The following is an 18,041-nucleotide window of genomic DNA, read 5'->3' on the forward strand; positions in this document are numbered from 1 at the left end:
ATTAATAAGTCTATTTAATTAAGTAGAAAGTGTTGCGCATTTCTCAACCCCCCCCCCATAGTCATACATCGTCATAAATGTCTGACCCCCCCCCCTCTAGGTGCGTGACGTCATTTATGGACGGCCCCATAGGTGCTCGCTGACAGCACTTGCCCCAACAGCCTGTGAAGGCTACACGGGGGATCTGTATCTTTGTGTGCGTGAGTCTGTGCGTTGTGCCCGTTTCTCTGCGCTGCTCACACTCCGTGCTCTCAGGACGCACGACTCACGATCCAGAATCCTCACTGAGTTACCATCACCACCACTCACGTACAGTGCAGGGTAGAGCGGTTGACTAAACGAGTGGTGGAAGGAGTGCAGCAGCTCCATGGAGTCGGCACAGTAAAACGACAGCAGCCCCGCCTCCCAGTGCAGGTGACACCCGACTCTCTGGGGAGGATCCCTCACCGGCACTGAGGTCGCTACATCACCATGAATCACGTAGCAGCTGTCGTCGTCTTCATATAAAACCCAGGATGAGTCGTTCACTCCCAGCGCACACTCATTACCACTCACTTTCCGTGCGATCGTCTCGTACGCGACTCCAACCTCACATATCCCCGCCGCAACCCCAATGTCCACCTACCAGTAGTGCTGACCCGACGAGAAGCTCTTGGAGCATAGGGCTTGTGTACAGCGATCAAAGCGGTGCGGGTGATCGGGGCGACCCTGGGAGACAGCGGTCCACGTCACCGTCCTGAGATCCGAGGAAATATGGAGTTTGCTGTGGGCCGTGTTTGGGTCCACAGTCGGTGAGCGTCCGTCTGCAGTAACGATAATCACAGTAGCCGTGTAACAACAGCACCACTAACAATAGCACTCGTGCACTAACACGCACGTACACTACAATAGAGCAATTCATAATGAGCATTGTTATACAACGTTGTAATGCGTAGCTATCGGTGTGATGACATGTATCGGGCACTTTGTCAATCCACTGCTGGATGAGGGCCTCCCTACACAGTGCGGGTCGTGGGGGATATTTGACCATACTTCACCACGCCGGTCACCGCGCGTTGGCGAAGGCAGGCGGCGCGCGCTGGCGAGAGCACAGAAGTACAGTGCAGCGGTGCGTTTGTCTGCCCTGCCATCTGCTGTCCCGTCACGTGGCCCCGCAGCCTGTAGCACCTGCTAGGCAGAGTGGTGACTGCCCCGCCACGTGGCCCCGCAGCCTGTAGCACCAGCTAGGCAGGGTGGTGGCTGCCCCACCACGTGGCCCCACAACCTGTAGCAGCTGCTAGGCAGGGTGGTGGTGGCCGCCTGTGCGAGCCCTGCCCAAGCCCAGCCCCTGCGGGGCTTTGCGAGGTGCCAGGAGGTGGGGCAGTGGATCACAGCAGCAGCATCAGCAGCGTGGATATCAACACGCCGTAGCTTCCGTGTGTTTACAACAAACTCAACGATCTCCCGTATAACCTTTCACGGATTGTAGCAGAAAGTGCTTTTGGTGTGTGGCTGTGAAGGCCGACACGGCACACATGGGGCTGGGGTTGGCCAACACCACGCCCGGCCGCCTTTGTCTCCCCTGTGGTGACGTTAACCTACCACACCAGCTGCTCACTCGTGTGATAGTGTAGTGCTGTACACTCGTGTGTGTGTGTGTGAAAGTGTAGTGATGACTTCGGTGTGTAAACATCGCCACTGGGGAGACAAAGGCGGTCGGGCGTGGTGCTGGCCACCCACCCCTCGTGTGCCGTGCCAGCCTTCATTAGGAGCTCGCTAACAGCACTTGCCCCAACAGTCTGTTAAGGCTATACGGGGGGTCTTTGTCTATCAACGTATTGGTAATTATTGATACGTGTTCTTTTGTACTTAACTTGTTGTTGCCTGTGGAGTGATTTGCACGGGCAACTCAGCTTATGCCTTGGTCTGGCTATCTAATTAAACCTAAAGTTGCCTTTGATTCTAAGAGCTTCAAGCTGTAACACTGAACCCTGATAATCCTTTAGGTGTCTGGATCTCGCTGCCTCAAGCACTAATAATGAATCCTAATAATATTATCCCGAGCGTGTGTGTGTCAAAGACTCGCACGCAGAATGGCATCAGCATTCTCACTCAATCGTACACACCTGTAGTGTTAATAGAGCTCATTTACAGTCGTCTGCGTGTGTGCTATATATTAATACACATTCTATAGTAATTTACATTTTTGTCCATGTAGTGATGTACACGATCAACCAAGGTTAAGCCTTTGGCTGACTGATAAACCTACGAATATTAATACAGAATCTTAAAAGGTACCTTGGAGTCTGAGAACTTCAGGCATTAACACTGAACCCTAAGGATCATCAAGGTGTGCGAGTTTGGATCTTGCAGCCTCAATTACGAATAATGAATCTGAATAATCTTAGCCATAGCGTGTGTGTGTGCGTGTAATGAATTCATACATGAAGAATTTCAACAGCATCCTCAATCATACCCACGTGTAGTGTTAATAGAGCTCATGTTATAGTGATTTATACTCATCTGTGTGTGTTGAGCTACATATGAATGTGTCTACATACACAGGAGAGCCATGAGACTCATCTCGACTCCTCCTGCTGAGATGACCTTTGTGAGCCCCTGCTGGCTGAATGTGGGAGCAGGGTCACCTTGAGTCTCCTGAGATACCGAGTTCCTGCACCCACAGCACAGGGCACACATAACAATGCAGGCCCAGGTCTCTCGACACACACAGCACAGGGCACACAGAACAATGCAGGCCCAGGTCTCTCGACACACACAGCACAGGGCACACAGAACAATGCGAAGCAAGGTCTCTCCATAATAACAATAGCCGACATTGGCCACTAAGTGGTGATGTCACCACGATCCCTGTGCCAGGCTGGGTGCACTTTGAGGCCACATGAAGTATTAAAGACTCGCTGGCAGAAGGGCGCTGAACAGACCTAGCAGGTTCCATGGGTGACTGACTGAGAGAATTGGCAGGTAACCGCACCTGTGTCCTCTGTGCTGAATTGCTGTTTAATCCACCGGTGTTCTACTCGTTGTGAGCACCGATCCTCTGCCCTCCGTTGTTGTTGGACTGCCGAGTAGCGTCCCACATGATTCTCCTACACAAAGGTCGATCTTAACATCACTGGAACCAGACACCGTTAATACCACGCATCTCTATATTCTCCTGTACATTAGTCCATCTCTTCTCTATCCTGTGCCATGCCCGTTTGGGCATGCGGTGGCTGGGCATACAACCTACATGCCCCAGCCAACGCAGCCTTGCCTTGAGGAGGAGTTCACCGATGGGAGTCTGCCCAGATCTTTCAGGGATTTGTGAGTTCCTCACATAATCCAGAATGGTTATACCCAGGATGCATCATCGTCAGGACAGCCTGAATGTTTCTAACTGGGGCAGGCATTCCATCAAAATAGTCCATGCTTCACAAGCATAGAAAATGGAGGGCATGACCGTAGCAGAGAAGACCCGAAGCTTCGTATGGAGCGAAACACCAGTTAGATTCCACACAAGGTTATGCAGCTAAAGAAACTATAAATGCCACCCGACTGATAAGGAGTGCTACCTCTGCTGTCAAACTGGAGCTGGTCATAAGCACACTGCCCAGGTATGGACACCTCTCCACTCTTTACACAAATGCCACCACATCCACGCCTCTATATAAGGAATGAAACAGTTAAGACTTCTCCACAAATCTGGCTGTCGCCTGAAGAAGCTAGTTGTAATTACTGGCGAAACGTCATTATCAGATTGTAAATATTGACAGATTGGCATGTTCTGTTTACGTGGCAACCCTTACTAGTTGGCTGTGTCAGGTGGTGGCGGGTTTTAATGACACATTTATATATTTACGCGATCTAACCCCAAAAAAACCTCTTATGGATGAATGGATGAGATTGGTCGCAAAAGCCTACGTATTGAACTGGAGGGAACGTCGAGGCTTTCCGGGTTTTCAGAATGGCGATGACTTTGGCATCCCTTGTTTTGGATTTTGCATGTCCTGTGCATGACGGTGAAGGGGTTTGCCAGCCATTGTTGTCGATATAGTCCCAGGTTATTTAGGAATGCAGGACAAAGGCCATCCATATCCTTGTGCCTTGTTGGACTTTGCAGTCTTGAAGGATGCTTCCACTTCAGCTGCAGTGTATGGCCTGGTTAGATCTGTTGCATGTGGAAGTTTACATATGGAGATAGTGAGTTGTTTCCAGACAGCTTATTTGATGAGATCGTCGATTGGTGCCTTTGAGCAGGTCAGCTTGTAGGAAGGCACCGGATTTGCTGCGGTGTTTGGAGGTCTGTGCTGTCTGTTTTGAGGCACCTAGGTTTATGAGCTTCCAGGCTTTACAGCTGGAGTGAGTGAAGTCCACGTTTGCCGTGATGTCTTCCCATCGTTTTCTTTGTGCAAAGTTCAGGAATTCTGGCAGTGTGGTGCCCTTATCTTGGTCACCAGTTCTGATTAAGATAATAAGGTTCTCTTTTTTTCTGACAAGAAAATAGATGTTAAGGCGTCCTCTGGTCTAGCACCGTTTGAGACGAGGCTCAAAAGAAAGCTGTCTCTGGTGTGGACCAATCAGTTTCAAGGACAATGCATATATTATCAGAGTATGTGTTTTGTTTGCATTCTGACCACAAGCATTGTGGTTAATGCAGACATGATTCCTTGTTAAAAGGTTTCAGTTTTGTGTTTTAACATCTTAACACCTGTTTTATTGCCAGAAAAAGGGGAAAAACCTATTATCATATTTTGGGACTAGCAAAGGAGGTCCCATGATGTAGTTCTGATTAACTCTTTCAAGAATTGCTCTGGTTTTCGTTGCCAACATGGCATATAGCTTTTCCGATGCCCTATCAGGATTTTTTTCCTCTCGCATATGTCATAATTGTTTTCAATATATTGAAATTCCCAAGCTTTTGCTGCAGGTTATTGAAATCAGCTTCGGTTTATTGTTCATAGCCCGGGCTTCAGTTGGCTTTCAATGCAGCCGTCGTGTTGAGGTTATGACTGGTATCAGTTGTCCACGAGTCGTGATTTCAGGCCCGTGTTGGCTCTTCTGAAAATTGCCAATAATTGTTCATGAAACAATGAGCTGACAAAAGCATAATTCGGGGTATTTGTTCTTTATCCATCGGGCTGAGTGGTGGCTGTTGAAGTCACCCCACATCTATAGCCGGGTGAGTGACTGCTCGTAGAGGTGGTGATGGCTATTTCATATTTCAGGGGCTGATATAGATTGATGACCGTCGCATTACCAATTGTGACGGTTCTTGTCCATGTGCCATCACTTATGGCGAAGCACTTGAGAGCAAAGGCCTTGCCTGATAAAGGTCAGGAAGAGGTCATGATGTGGGTGGTAGATGGCAGCAACAAGGGTGCTTCCATTTACTCTGCTTTGTGTTTAGTTTGTTGTCCTTCCCACGCACCTACGATTAGCACGGTTGGTTACATACGGTGCGAAAGAAGATCAACATACATACACATGCTGTCATTTTATATCCGTGTGCTGGCATAAACGTTCATCTCCCGTGAGGTGATGACGTCAATTATATTTACCCATTTCCCACCCACAGATTCTAACATAGTATAATGAGATTCCTAGTCTCACTGCATACACAGCACAGGATATGCAGAATAGTCAATGTCCAGGTCTCTCTACAGTCTACAAACAGCATGAGTTACAAATGTAATAAAGGACTCCTTCACACACGATGTCGCTCTCCGTTGGTCCTTTATTGGGTTCTTCTCGCACCCGCCGATCCTCGCTCCCGACCCTCGCCGTCTCTGTGTCCGTGCGCTCCGTGCACGCTCTGTGTGGCTCTCGCCCACATCGTCTCAGCCAACCCCTCCGTGTGCCCCCCTCTTTACCCGCCAGGCCACACTGCCCCCTCAGGTACCCCGCACACTCTGCTGGCCTTCTCTATTCCCGTGCGATCCCTGACCGCGTGGCAATGGCGCCACTTCTTTCACCGCCAGCGTGGCTCCCTCTGTGGTTCACTCTCTTTCTCCTCCCCCTCCTCTTCCGGCTCTCCCTTTATATCCCCCCCTCTCTCACGTGACCCAACTCCACCTTCTCCTGCCTCTGCCTCCGATCCCCGTTCAACGTGCTCCCATTGAAGCGATGTGAGCAGTGGCTCCTCCCACACGCTCCGCCTCCCAATACCCCGTGCATGTGAGCGGCGGAGGTCAGCACTCACCCTGTTCTTGCTCGCATTACACTACCCCCCCGATGAAAAAGCCAGCCGCCCTTGGCTGCAACAGAACAACAATGCGAGCAACACATGACACACCTGCACAAGAAGAGAACGGAGAGAAAAACAATAACAACGAAAGGGAAGGGATTTAGAACGCGTGCGAGGGGGCACCCACGTGCGGACCGTGGCCGTGACGGGGTTTTAGGAACGGCAAGTCCGGCACCCACGTGCGGACCGTGGCCGTGACGGGGTTTTAGGAACGGCAAGTCCGGAACCGCCCACCGCTGTTGGAGGCCCGTCACTCCCAGCGTCCCGTTCCCCAAAGAGGTCCGACATCAAGCCCTCCCGCAATTGCGCCTGAGGTGGGGTGGTAGGGGCAGCGGGGTCAAGTGTCCCCGTCGCCGTGGTAGGCCCACCCGGAGCAGGAATCACCGTGTCCGGCAGGATCACCGCCGGTCCGTCTACAGGAGGCACGACAGGCGCCCTTGCAGGTTGAACAGGCAAAGTCAGTGGTGCGTCGGTCACGACAGACACCGGCAAGGCAACATTAGGAGATGACGCATCCGTCCGCGGGGCCACATAGGGTTTCAATCGGGACGTATGAACGTACCAACGCCGCGATCCGAACCGAACACATGCGGACTGCGGACTAGGAACATCAATAAGCACCACCGGCCCCTGCCACGGCCTATGCAACTTAGGGGAGGTCCCCACCGGTACCTGCGGGCAGTGCAGCCAGGCCATGTCCCCCACCCGCCAGGGGGACTCACCATGCGAGCATCGTGCACAACGTTCGTTCCAGGCCTGGATCTTGGACGTAGCCAATCGGGCCCCCTCCCGCGCCTCAGCCACGCGATGAACGGTGTCCCGAATATCATTTGGGAAGAGGCTTAACAGGACCCTTCACCCCTGTGCCCAACTGCACGTCCACCGGCGTCACGTTCTCGCGGCCGTACATTAAAAAGAAAGGCGAGTACCCCGCCGACGCATGTGGCGTCATCCGGTATGCCGAAAGCACCCCGGGGATATGCAAATCCCAATCAGCCTGCTTTTCGCTAACCGTATGACAGAGCATTGCCGTTAGGGTTCGATTAAGACGTTCAACCATCCCATCCGTCTGCGGATGGTAGGGAGACGTCCGCACTTTCTTGGTCCCCAGTGCAGCGCACACCTCAGCCAATAATTTAGAAAAATTTCGCCCTTGGTCCGTAAGCAACCTTTCCGGTGCCCGTTTGTCCATTACATACCCGAACAGGAACGCCTCCGTGATAAGACGCCTCTGACTGATCGGCTAAGGGACAGGCCATCGGCCAGCGGGAAAGATATTCCACTCCAAACAATGAAAATTTGTTACTGAGCCGATGGCGGAAAGGGCCCCAAAATATCCAACGCCACTAATTCATTAATCCGTGACACCTGTATGGACTGCACAGGCGGAACATATGGGTGTTTAGGCGGCTTCCGTCGGGCACAGTCGGACACGCCCGAATGTGCCCGACGACATCAGTCGTCATGCCGTGCCAAAAATAATCCCGCTGTAACGTCAACAAGGTTTTCTGCATTTCGAGATGTAATAACTTCTCGGAATGCAGAATCCGAATCAATTCATATCGCAGTGACACCGGTACAACAAGCCGCCAGCGATCGTGCAAGCCTTCCCTCCACATCAGCAAGCCATCCCGGAGAGCAGCCCCCGGCGTCCCATTGGCTAGCGGCCCACTCTTTACCTTCATAGCCCGACCCCGCAAGGCCCCCAGCGAGTCATCAAGCAATTGTTCACGAACCCATACCGAACGTGGCAAATTCAAAACCCCATCAGCCGGCTCTGGACACGCGGGAGCCTCAGGCACCTCCACAGTGGACATAACCGGTCGAGGTGGCAGCGGAACCCGCGTGCACCTCTTTGTGCCCGAAGTGCAAGCGCATGGGGACCCCTGCGGCAATCTAGAAAGCGCGTCCGCGTTCGCGTGATGCGATCCCTTCCGGTACTGAATTTCAAATGAAAACTCTTGCAGGGTTTCCAACCATCGTGCCAATTGGCCAGACAGCTGATCAACCCTCAGGGCATATTGCAGAGCAGCATGATCCGTGCGCACAATAAACGTACGGCCGTATAGATACGGCCGGTATTGGCGAAGAAAATGTACTATGGCCAAGAGTTCCCGACGAGTAACGCAGTAGCGGGTCTCCGCCAGAGACAGCACGCGGTTTCCGTAAGCCACAACGCGTTCGACGCCGTCCCTAAATTGGGACAGGACGGCCCCAATCCCCGTGTCACTCGCGTCGGTATCCAGGATAAATGGCCGAGTAAAATCCGTATAGTCCAGCGTCGGTGCCGAAACCAAACGATCGCGTAGGCTCTGAAATGCCGCCTCCTCCTCCGGTCCCCAACTGAACCTCCGGCCCTTCGCCCTAAGGAGGTGAAATGGCCTCGCGATCGTGGCAAAGTCAGGCACGAACAGGCAGTAATAAGCGAACCCGATGAAACGACGCACGTCCCCCACTGAGGCCGGAGTCGGCCAGTTCCAGACGCACGCCGTCTTCTCCGGGTCAGTGGCCACCCCGTCCGAGCTATGTGGCCCAAATAACGCACGGATCGCTGCAACAGGTGACACTTTAGGTTTAAATTTCAAATTAGCGGAACGCATCCTCGCAAACACCATGTCCAATCTCCGCAGATGTTCCTCTAACGTGCGGCTGAAGACTATAACATCGTCCAAATATATCAGACGTGTCCCACTGCAGACCGGTCAACACGAGTTCCATCAATCGCTGGAACGTCGCTGGGGCGGCGTTCAAGCCCATGGGGAGAGAATTAAATTGAAACAAGCCCTGCGGCATACGGAAAGCCGTCTTTTCCCTTGAGGACTCTTCCAGGGGAAGTTGCCAAAATCCCGATGAAAGATCGAGAGTAGAAAAAAATTTAGCCCCAGACAAGGCATCGAGGGAATCATCCATACGCGGCAGGGGGTATGCGTCCGCAACTGACACTTTATTCAATCTGCGAAAATCGACACAAAACCGCAATTTCCCATCCTTTTTCTTCACAAGGACCACTGGAGCACCCCACGGACTGTTGGACAGGGAAATATGTCGGCGGCCAGCATATCGTCCACCGCGCCCTGTATATGATCCCGCTCCGACGGACTCAACCGATGCGGGTTCATCCGAATTGGAGCGGCATACCCCATATCAATATGGTGGGAGAGCAGAGAAGTGCGTCCTAAATCAAAATCGTCCGAACTAAAAACGTCGGAATACTTTCCCAACAGTGTGCGAAGCGCGGACCAACGATCATCCTGTGCCGTGGAGGTCGAGACCCCCCCCCCCCTACGAGGCCCTGGAGACCCCCCATCGTCATGGGCCGTGAAAGCAGTCGTAGCACGAGCTAAAACCGTTCCGGCCGGCACACTAACATTATCTGCAGTCCCATTCAACACTTGTAAAAACGGGGGTTGACCTGGTCGAACAATCATCTGCGCCCCGACCAGCGTCAAGCCCCCCATTATAGCATTGGACGGCGACAACACACCTGCCACCCCCTCTATTCCCAGCACCGGTTTCCGATAACGCAGCGGAATAAGCATTTGCGACCCAGGTGGAACATCAACCGATACCTCGGAGAGTGCCTGCACCTGGCGGTCAGGAACGGACTGGGCCCAAGGTGATGGCAAGAAGGCAATTTGTTGGCCCCCCGGTAATTGGATACAATTCTGATCTACCCTAATCTGAATGGGCATTTTCGCCAGGAAATCCGTTCCCAAAAAGCAGGGCACCGCGAGGGACCTAGAAATCAACACCGTTCCAGAAGCCGAAACACCCAACCGCTATGCTGCCGTCCACCTGACCCACAATGCCCATACTTCCCCCATTCGCCGCTATGCACGAGTCGTAAACCGGTCGCACCCGCTCCGGAGGAATAGACAGGTGAAATATAACGTCCGAGATAATGGTGGCGGACGCACCCGAGTCCACCAAAATATGCACGTCCACCCCTTGGATGGAACCCGGCACAGTGGACGACCCGGTAGCGGCCGCAACCACCCTCCGTGCCAATTTACGCCACTGCGTCAGCGAGCGAAACGGCCCTCCCAGCGCTCCTCCGTTAGTAACATTATCCGGACTCCGCGGCGAAAGTGATGCATGAGGTGACAGGCCTTGCCGGGTGTCTGATGCGTACCGACTTGCCTGTCGCGGATGTTCTTGACGCGGCTCGTCTCCGGCAGGGGCCTCCTGCTGGGGTGGCGGGCGAAGGCGAGCCCAACATTCCCTGGCTAAGTGCCCCCGACAGCCGCAGCGGAAACACGACAGGTCGGGCCGTCGTCCGGCACCCCCCTTGTCCTGGCGATCTCGCAATGGTGGCCCCGGCCCCAACTCCGCACCCCCGCGAGTAGGCAGCTGGGACACTGCTGCCGTCAACTCCGCAGGCCCCCTCTCGTCCCGCACGTACACGGCCTTGGACGAATCCCATCCCATGGTACCGCCCTCGATCGTGGGGCTCCCCGTCCAGGCTGTCACTTGCTTCCACCGGCGCAGTTTAAATTGCGCGTCCAGGCACTTAGCCGCCATCCGGGAGGTCAGTCGTTCATGGCCGCACACAGGCATGGGGATGCCCAAATCCCTGGACAGCTCCAACATTTTTCCTAAAAATCAAAGGCTCCAGCAAGTCAGGCTCCGTGTCCGGGTATGCGGCCATAGCCAATTCCAAGACAGCACCCCGGTAAGCCACGGGAGATTCCTCCGGAGCCCTTTGGCGTTGAATAAACCTGCGATGGGCATCGTCCGGGGGCTCAGAAGCTTCTGCCATCTCTTCAAATACAGCCTTCAGCGTAGTCTTTCTCGCGGCTTTAATGGAGCGGAAAAACCTGACAGATTCATCATCCAGAAGCGTCGGCAGGACTTCTAGAGCCTCCACATCCGTCCATTTTGCTGAGTGGACCGCCGCCTCAAAGCGGCAGGCGAACGCACTCCAGTCGCCGCCAATTAAGAATTCTTTAAGCGTCGTCAGACGATGGCTGCGGGTCCCCGAGTCGCCGTAATCCGCTGATGGTGTTTCACGCGGTGGCGACATGATAGTGTCTTCCCGCCCAGACAAGATGGTGGCATCCCGCGGAGACAAGATGGCGGCTTCCCGCACTCCGTCGTCAGCGTCGCCCAAGATGGCGGCGTCCTGCCGCGTGGCGGAGAGGGCGGGAAGTGTCGCCCGGGCCCCAATGGCGGACGGCTCCCCGCTCGGGCGATCCGGCCCCGCCGCCGTCGTCACCAGGGCGCACAGTTGTGTCAGCGTGGCCCGCAGCAACTCGAGTTGAGCCGTCACGTGTCGCCAGCCTTCCTCGGCGCCTGACGAAGCAGACGGCTCCGCCGCACCGACAATTTTTTGCACCCCCGGCGGGTCGCCCGTCCGCACTTCGCCTCCTTCCATCGTCGGGAACGCCGCCGCAGTTGGAAGCTCGTTTTCGTCGTCCGAGGATGGTGCAGATACGTTCTTTTTAAGATGCTTAGACATCTTGGTTCACTTCCGACACCAGTGTAATAAAGGACTCCTTCACACACGATGTCACTCTCCGTTGGTCCTTTATTGGGTTCTTCTCGCACCCGCCGATCCTCGCTCCCGACCCTCGCCGTCTCTGTATCTGTGCGCTCCGTGCACGCTGTGTGGCTCTCGGCCACACCGTCTCAGCCAACCCCTCCGTGTGCCCCTCTCTTGGACCCGCCAGGCCACACCACCCCCTCAGGTACCCCGCACACTCTGCTGGCCTTCTCTATTCCCGTGCGATCCCTGACCGCATGGCAATGGCACCACTTCTCTCACCGCCAGCGTGGCTCTCTCTGTGGTTCACTCTATTTCTCCTCCCCCTCCTCTTCCGGCTCTCCCTTTATATCCCCCTCTCTCACGTGACCCAACTCCACCATCTCTCCTGCCTCTGCCTCCGCCCCCCCGTTCACCCCGCTCCCATTGGAGCGAGGTGAGCAGTGGCTCCTCCCACACGCTCCGCCTCCCAATACCCCGTGCGTGTGAGCAGCGCGGAGGTCAGCACTCACCCTGTTCTTGCTCGCATTACACAAAGACTAATGAGGGTCCACGTCTCTGATATGTTAATTATGAATATTGGTTGCGAAAGCAACCAATAGAGTGCCACGGCCTGACACGATCCCCATGACACCCGCCTACAGCCCCCATACCAAGCAGACACGGTAGAGACGTCACATGTCCCTACGCTCGTACAGTCCCAAAATAGTAGTGACATCATGTCACTACACAAAGACTAATGGAGGGTCCACGTCTCTCTGGTACTGACCTGAGTTCCTCGTACTTGGGATCCTGAAAGACACAATTGTGCAACTCATGTCAATAAAAATATTCACTCTATCACCAACATCTTCTCCTCTTCTTCCACACACTCATCTGTTGTCAGGATCGATTGATATCACGATACGGGATAACAATATCTGGCTATTGAATAGGGTGTCATGCACAGGATAGGCTTTTTCGGTGTAAATATAATTTATTGTTGTTTTCTATATGTTAATACACCTGCAGTGTTAATCAGGGTTGTCCCTGCAACCTCTGCAAAGAGTGATAATAAACATGCTATCACTGGGCCATATCACATGACTCTGTTAGCCCAGTAATAAGGGTTTGAATGAAAAGGAAACACAACGTGTTATAGTTCTATCAGGTTCAGAATAATGTGGTGGCTGGCTAGGTCATAGGTCAGAGCGCCGAGCTCCTACTACTGAGTTTATGAGTTTGAATCTAAGTTTTAGGCGCCGGTAATTATCAAGTAAGGCCTTCCATGGTCTCAACCCCTTTTTTTTGTCCCGCAATGTGAAGTTTGGCCATTTCCACTGTGAGAGGAGGAATTTGCACGGGGATGGAAATTAATTCTTAAAGGAAACCCCAATATACATGAGAGATAGCACTTAAGCGTGTAAACAGGTAGATTCACAACCTACTTTCTATACTGTAATCCCCGAGTAACTTTGCAGATCGCTGGGTTTTGGAGTTTCACACGTCTGCGTAATCAACCAATCGTTACATCAATGATTTGAGGATCTGCTAATGCAAGGGAATGTCTTCTATCTGGGTACTCAATTTTCCTCTCACATTTATAAACACCCAAGTGGACTGGTTTAACATTCCACTTGGGTTACGTCAACTTTTGGAAGCAGGGATGTCTCGTCACCTGCAGGAAGGTGAGTGGGTCCTTCACTGCGAGGGCCACGAGCAGCTCGTTGATCTCCTGCTCCAGGCCACGTGCTCTGTCCTCATAGAGAGCGATGTTCGCCTGGATCCGGGACAGCACAGAGCGGCCCTCCTCGTCCACATGCTCCAGTGCCTCCCTCTCCTCCTTATTCAGCTGCTGCCTCTTGTGCTCAAACTCTCGGCTGATCTGCGCTTTCATTCCACGTAGAGACTCCTATGAAAAAGGGGACGATCATCAGTTGTTGAATCACTCACATGCGTCTGTATGTGTCTGACTGGTCCTATATGTGTCTGTGTGTCTATCTGTATTTCCACATGTCTGTTTCGATATCTAAATGTCTCTCTCTGTGTCATGCACTTGTATGTTCTCCAGGTTGTATTTGGTTAAATGTGTGGTGGGGTATAGCTGAGGAGGCTCGTGAAGGATGCTACTGGGCAGATGTAGTCGGTCGCCCTCCAGCAACAATGGAGGGCAGTGGAGCGACACTCACAACAATGAGTGGAGCGCCGGGTAGCAAAAATATAGCAAGTTGGCACAGTAGGGGGTACAGATGGTGCATCTGCCAGTCATTTCAGTCAGCCATCTCATGGCACCTGGGTGTGTCCCGAGCCCTGTCAGCGAGCCTTCGACACTTCATGTGGCCTCAAAGTGCACCTGGCCTGTCACAGGTGCCCTGGTGTCATCACTGTCACTTAGTGGCGAATGGCGGGTATTGGTATAGCTGACGAGTCAGATGCGTGTATTGGCCAGTGCTGGCTACAGGCTCATTAATATGTGAATGCATTTTGAGTAGACTAGGTATAACCGTTTCTATGGAACCTTTTTGCAAGTATCAAAAATAATGAAAAATATTAACAACTTTTACCCTTTCTGTCAATAAAACAGGTGTTCGGATGTTCAAACACCAAATATATACCTTTTATAATGCATCAAGTTTGCATTAGCCACACATTCTTGCGACAACCCATGCATGCAAACAAACATGCTCTGATAATTATATATGCATCGTTCTGTTCACATTTTGGTGTTTTCTGGTCTAACACTGGTGAGACAAGGCGACAAAATAAGGCTGTCTCTGGTGTAGGACAATCAGTTTCAAAGACAAAGCCATATATTATATTATCAGAGCATGTTTGTTCGCATGTTTTGCCACAAATATGTGTGGTTATTGCTAAATTGATGCCTTGTGAGAGGAAAATGAGCTGGTCCATTGTTTTACGACCATGACGGAATCCATATTGTTCCTCCAGAAACTGAGGCTCGACCACCTGGCTGGAGCCGTATCTCCAAGCACTCAGGCAAAAACTTTAGTTATCAAGCTGAAGAGTGCGATTCCTCTGTAGTTGGAGCAGACCCTCTGGTCCCCTTTTTTAAAAATGGGAACCGCCCATGCTCGGGCTTTTGCTTCAGGGACTGCAACAGCTGCTGCCCTCTTGGCAGAATTGGCAAACCTTTTCCTGGGCATAGCTCAGAAAGCCTCCTTATTCAATTTGAAAGTCTCCTTCACCACTGGTATCCACCAGTGGATCCAAGGGTTCCTGCCAGGACAGGCACCAACTGCCTTCAAGCTACAGCTTTTCGCAGCTGCATCCACAATCGAGGCTCTTGAACATCGTCCACTCGGACTCATTTTCCACCACCTCCCCTGGGGTGCAGAAGTTTCCCGGAGGTGAAAGTTGAAATCTCTCTGAACTGGGTCTTCTGCCAAACGTTCCCAGAAAACCCACACTATTCATTTGGGCCTTCCATGTCGTTACCCCAAGTGTTGGATCCCACTTACTACCTGGTGATCAGTTGACACATCTGCCCCTCTCTTCATCCGAGTGTCCAGAACATATGGCCTTAGGTCCGATGATACAACTATGAAGTCAATCATTGACCTTCGGCCCAAGGTTCTGTGGTACCAAGTACACTTATGACCATCCTGGTGTTCGAACATGGTGTTTGTTATTAAAATTCCGTGATTAGCACAGAATTCCAATAACATCTCACAGTCGGGTTCAGATCAGGAAGGGGCATTCCTCCCAATCATGGCTCACTAGGTATTTCCATTGTTTCCCAAGTGACCATTGAATTCGCCCCGTAAGACGATGGTGTTGGTAGGCACTACTGTCGAGCACTGCACCCACCGTCTCCAAGACAGCCGAATACTCTGAACTCCTATTTGATGCATAAGCACAGACAACAGTCAGAGTTGTCCTTTATGAGACCCGAAGTGTCATTGAGGCGAATCTCTCCTCCACTGGGACAAACTCCAACTGAAGAGCACCCAGCCGGGGGTTTGTGAGTATCCCCACACTCACCAGGGGTTACTCCAGAATAGGAAAGACACCACCCCCGATCAAGAATTTTAGTTCCAATGCCAATGCTGTGTGTGGAGGTGAGACCAACTCTCTCGTTGGTACCTTTCCACCTCCTCCAACAGCTCTGGCTCCTTCTCCCCCAGTGACGTGACATTCCACGCCCCAATAGCAAGTGTCCATTGCCAAGGTCCAGCCCGTCTGAGACCATCCCTCTCCCCATATTACTGGAATCACACCTGCCCCTCACCCTTCGTCCTGCGAATGGTGGGCCCACCGGGTTACGTGGGTCACTCAGCCACCAGGCGCTTGCCAGCAAACACCACCCCCAAGACTGGCTCCAGGGGTGTCTCGGTATCCCTTGTCTGAGCTAGGTTCTCTGATTTTTTTTATTTTTAAATAATTGATGAGCACCTTTGTCTTTAGACGATTTACCTTCTAACAAAATCTGGCATGTCTCACACCCCAACGAAGGGCAGCTCACACCTCCAGGGAGTGTGTGCACCCCAGGTTAAGAACCACTCATCTAGATGATTTAAAAGTACTTTGCTCCAGTGGTTTCCTAATATCAGAAGGAAGAGCGTTCTAGTCGGCCACAAAATAAAGTGCAACAGTTTAACACCTAAATTTTCGCGACCAATATCATCCATAATATAGGTTTCAGGGGTTAGATCGCGTAAATATAAATGTGTCATTGAACTCGCCACCACCCGACACAGATAATTAGTAAGGTTTGTTACGTAATTAGAAGATGCCAATTCATTACAAGTAAAGCACACCGGTGTGCTGGAAAGCAAGTCTACAACATTTACAATCTGAGTACAACGTTTCGCTAATAATTACAACTAGCTTCATCAGGTAACAGCCAGATTTGTGAAGAAATCCTGTTTCGTTCCTTAAATACAGGGGTAGATATGATGACAACACTAGTGAGCCCTTCTTGTGTGATGGGGGGGGGGGGATTAATGAATGCATATAAAATGCAATGAGTATCCAATTCCGATTGGGTTATTCATATGATAATCAACGTTCATTATGCATGCACATTTTGCATGTACATTACATGAATTGCACTAACGCTACGAACCAGTAAAAGGCTCGAGATGGTGATGGCATGTGGCGTTGACTGACGCGTTGATCTCTAAATATTGTGTCAATACCCTATTCACATCGTTTCATTGTTAGAACAAGGAAACCGTTTTAATGGACGGCCTTTAGAATGTTGGATCAGGTTGCGTTTAGATGGTCGCATTCAGATTGGGGGGTGTTGTTGTTTCTGCAAATGTAGGGTTGATGCATATATCATCACACAAGACTGTCCCTTAAGGTCGGTGAGAGTGGGAAATAGACCGACTGAACCTTTACAAGCATATCACTTCTGGTTTTTTGTGCCCTCAATATTGGGCACGACGTCACCCTCCAATACCAAAAGCCACTCTGGTGAAACCGTTAGAAACGTCGTTCTGCGGATTTGCGACAATGTGTGAGTCCTCCCTGGCATACTTGTCACTGCGTCTCGAACTATACCTGCATGAGCTTGTACGTGTCCTTGAGCTGCTGTGTCTGTGACACTGCCGATCCCTTATTCTTCTCTCTCTCCATCTTCTTGAGCCTCAGCTCCTCCTGTGTGGGACAGGTGAACGGCCAGTGCTTAACATTCACTTTACCATCACCATCGTCATCAATTATATTGAAATCCATATAAATAAATAAAAATACTTTTAAAGTAACAATGCAGAGACACAAGCTGTAGTAACTCGAGAGGAGGGTGGGTTACAGCAGTAAATGATTCCTCACTTGTTTAGCATGTTGAGCTTTTGTCACCGTGATGACCTTGTGTCCTGTGTGGTCTCCTGCAACAGTGCAGACCATACAAACCAGGCTCCCATCCTGTTCACAGTAAAATTTGAGATGCTCCTTGTGTTCAGCACATCTTCGTTCTTCTAGGTTCAAAATGGGAGCCACCAGGACATGGTCCTTCAACTTGGGGTTAATCAGGTGAAGCTTCAGGTGGGACTCACAGAAGGAAGTATCACACCTGAGGCAGGTCTTCACTACACGTGACTCCCTATCATCACAGCCGTCACAGAAGACAACTCCGGCCATCCTCTCTCCAACTCTAATCTGCTCCACCTGGTTGGCGAGCACCACGTTCCTCTTCAGCTGGGGTCGCTCAGGGAAGGCCGCTTGGCACTGCGGGCAGCTGAAGCTGCTCGCTCTCTCCCAGGCACCGTCCAGACACCGGAGGCAGAACGAGTGTCCGCAGCTCAGCGTGGAGGGGCAGTCAAACGTGCCCAGGCAGATAGGGCAGCTCAGCTCACTGTCCACACAATCACTGGGAGACGCGCTCGCCAT

The 18,041-nt window shown here is 51.9% G+C and overlaps 1 pseudogene; it reads right to left on the reverse strand.

The window, feature by feature from the left end:
- The window catches only part of LOC144947443 (zinc-binding protein A33-like), a 32,557-nt pseudogene extending 14,516 nt beyond the window's left edge, over positions 1–18,041 (reverse strand).

Source organism: Lampetra fluviatilis, chromosome 45 (assembly GCF_964198595.1).
Source record: "Lampetra fluviatilis chromosome 45, kcLamFluv1.1, whole genome shotgun sequence".
NCBI lineage: Eukaryota > Metazoa > Chordata > Hyperoartia > Petromyzontiformes > Petromyzontidae > Lampetra > Lampetra fluviatilis.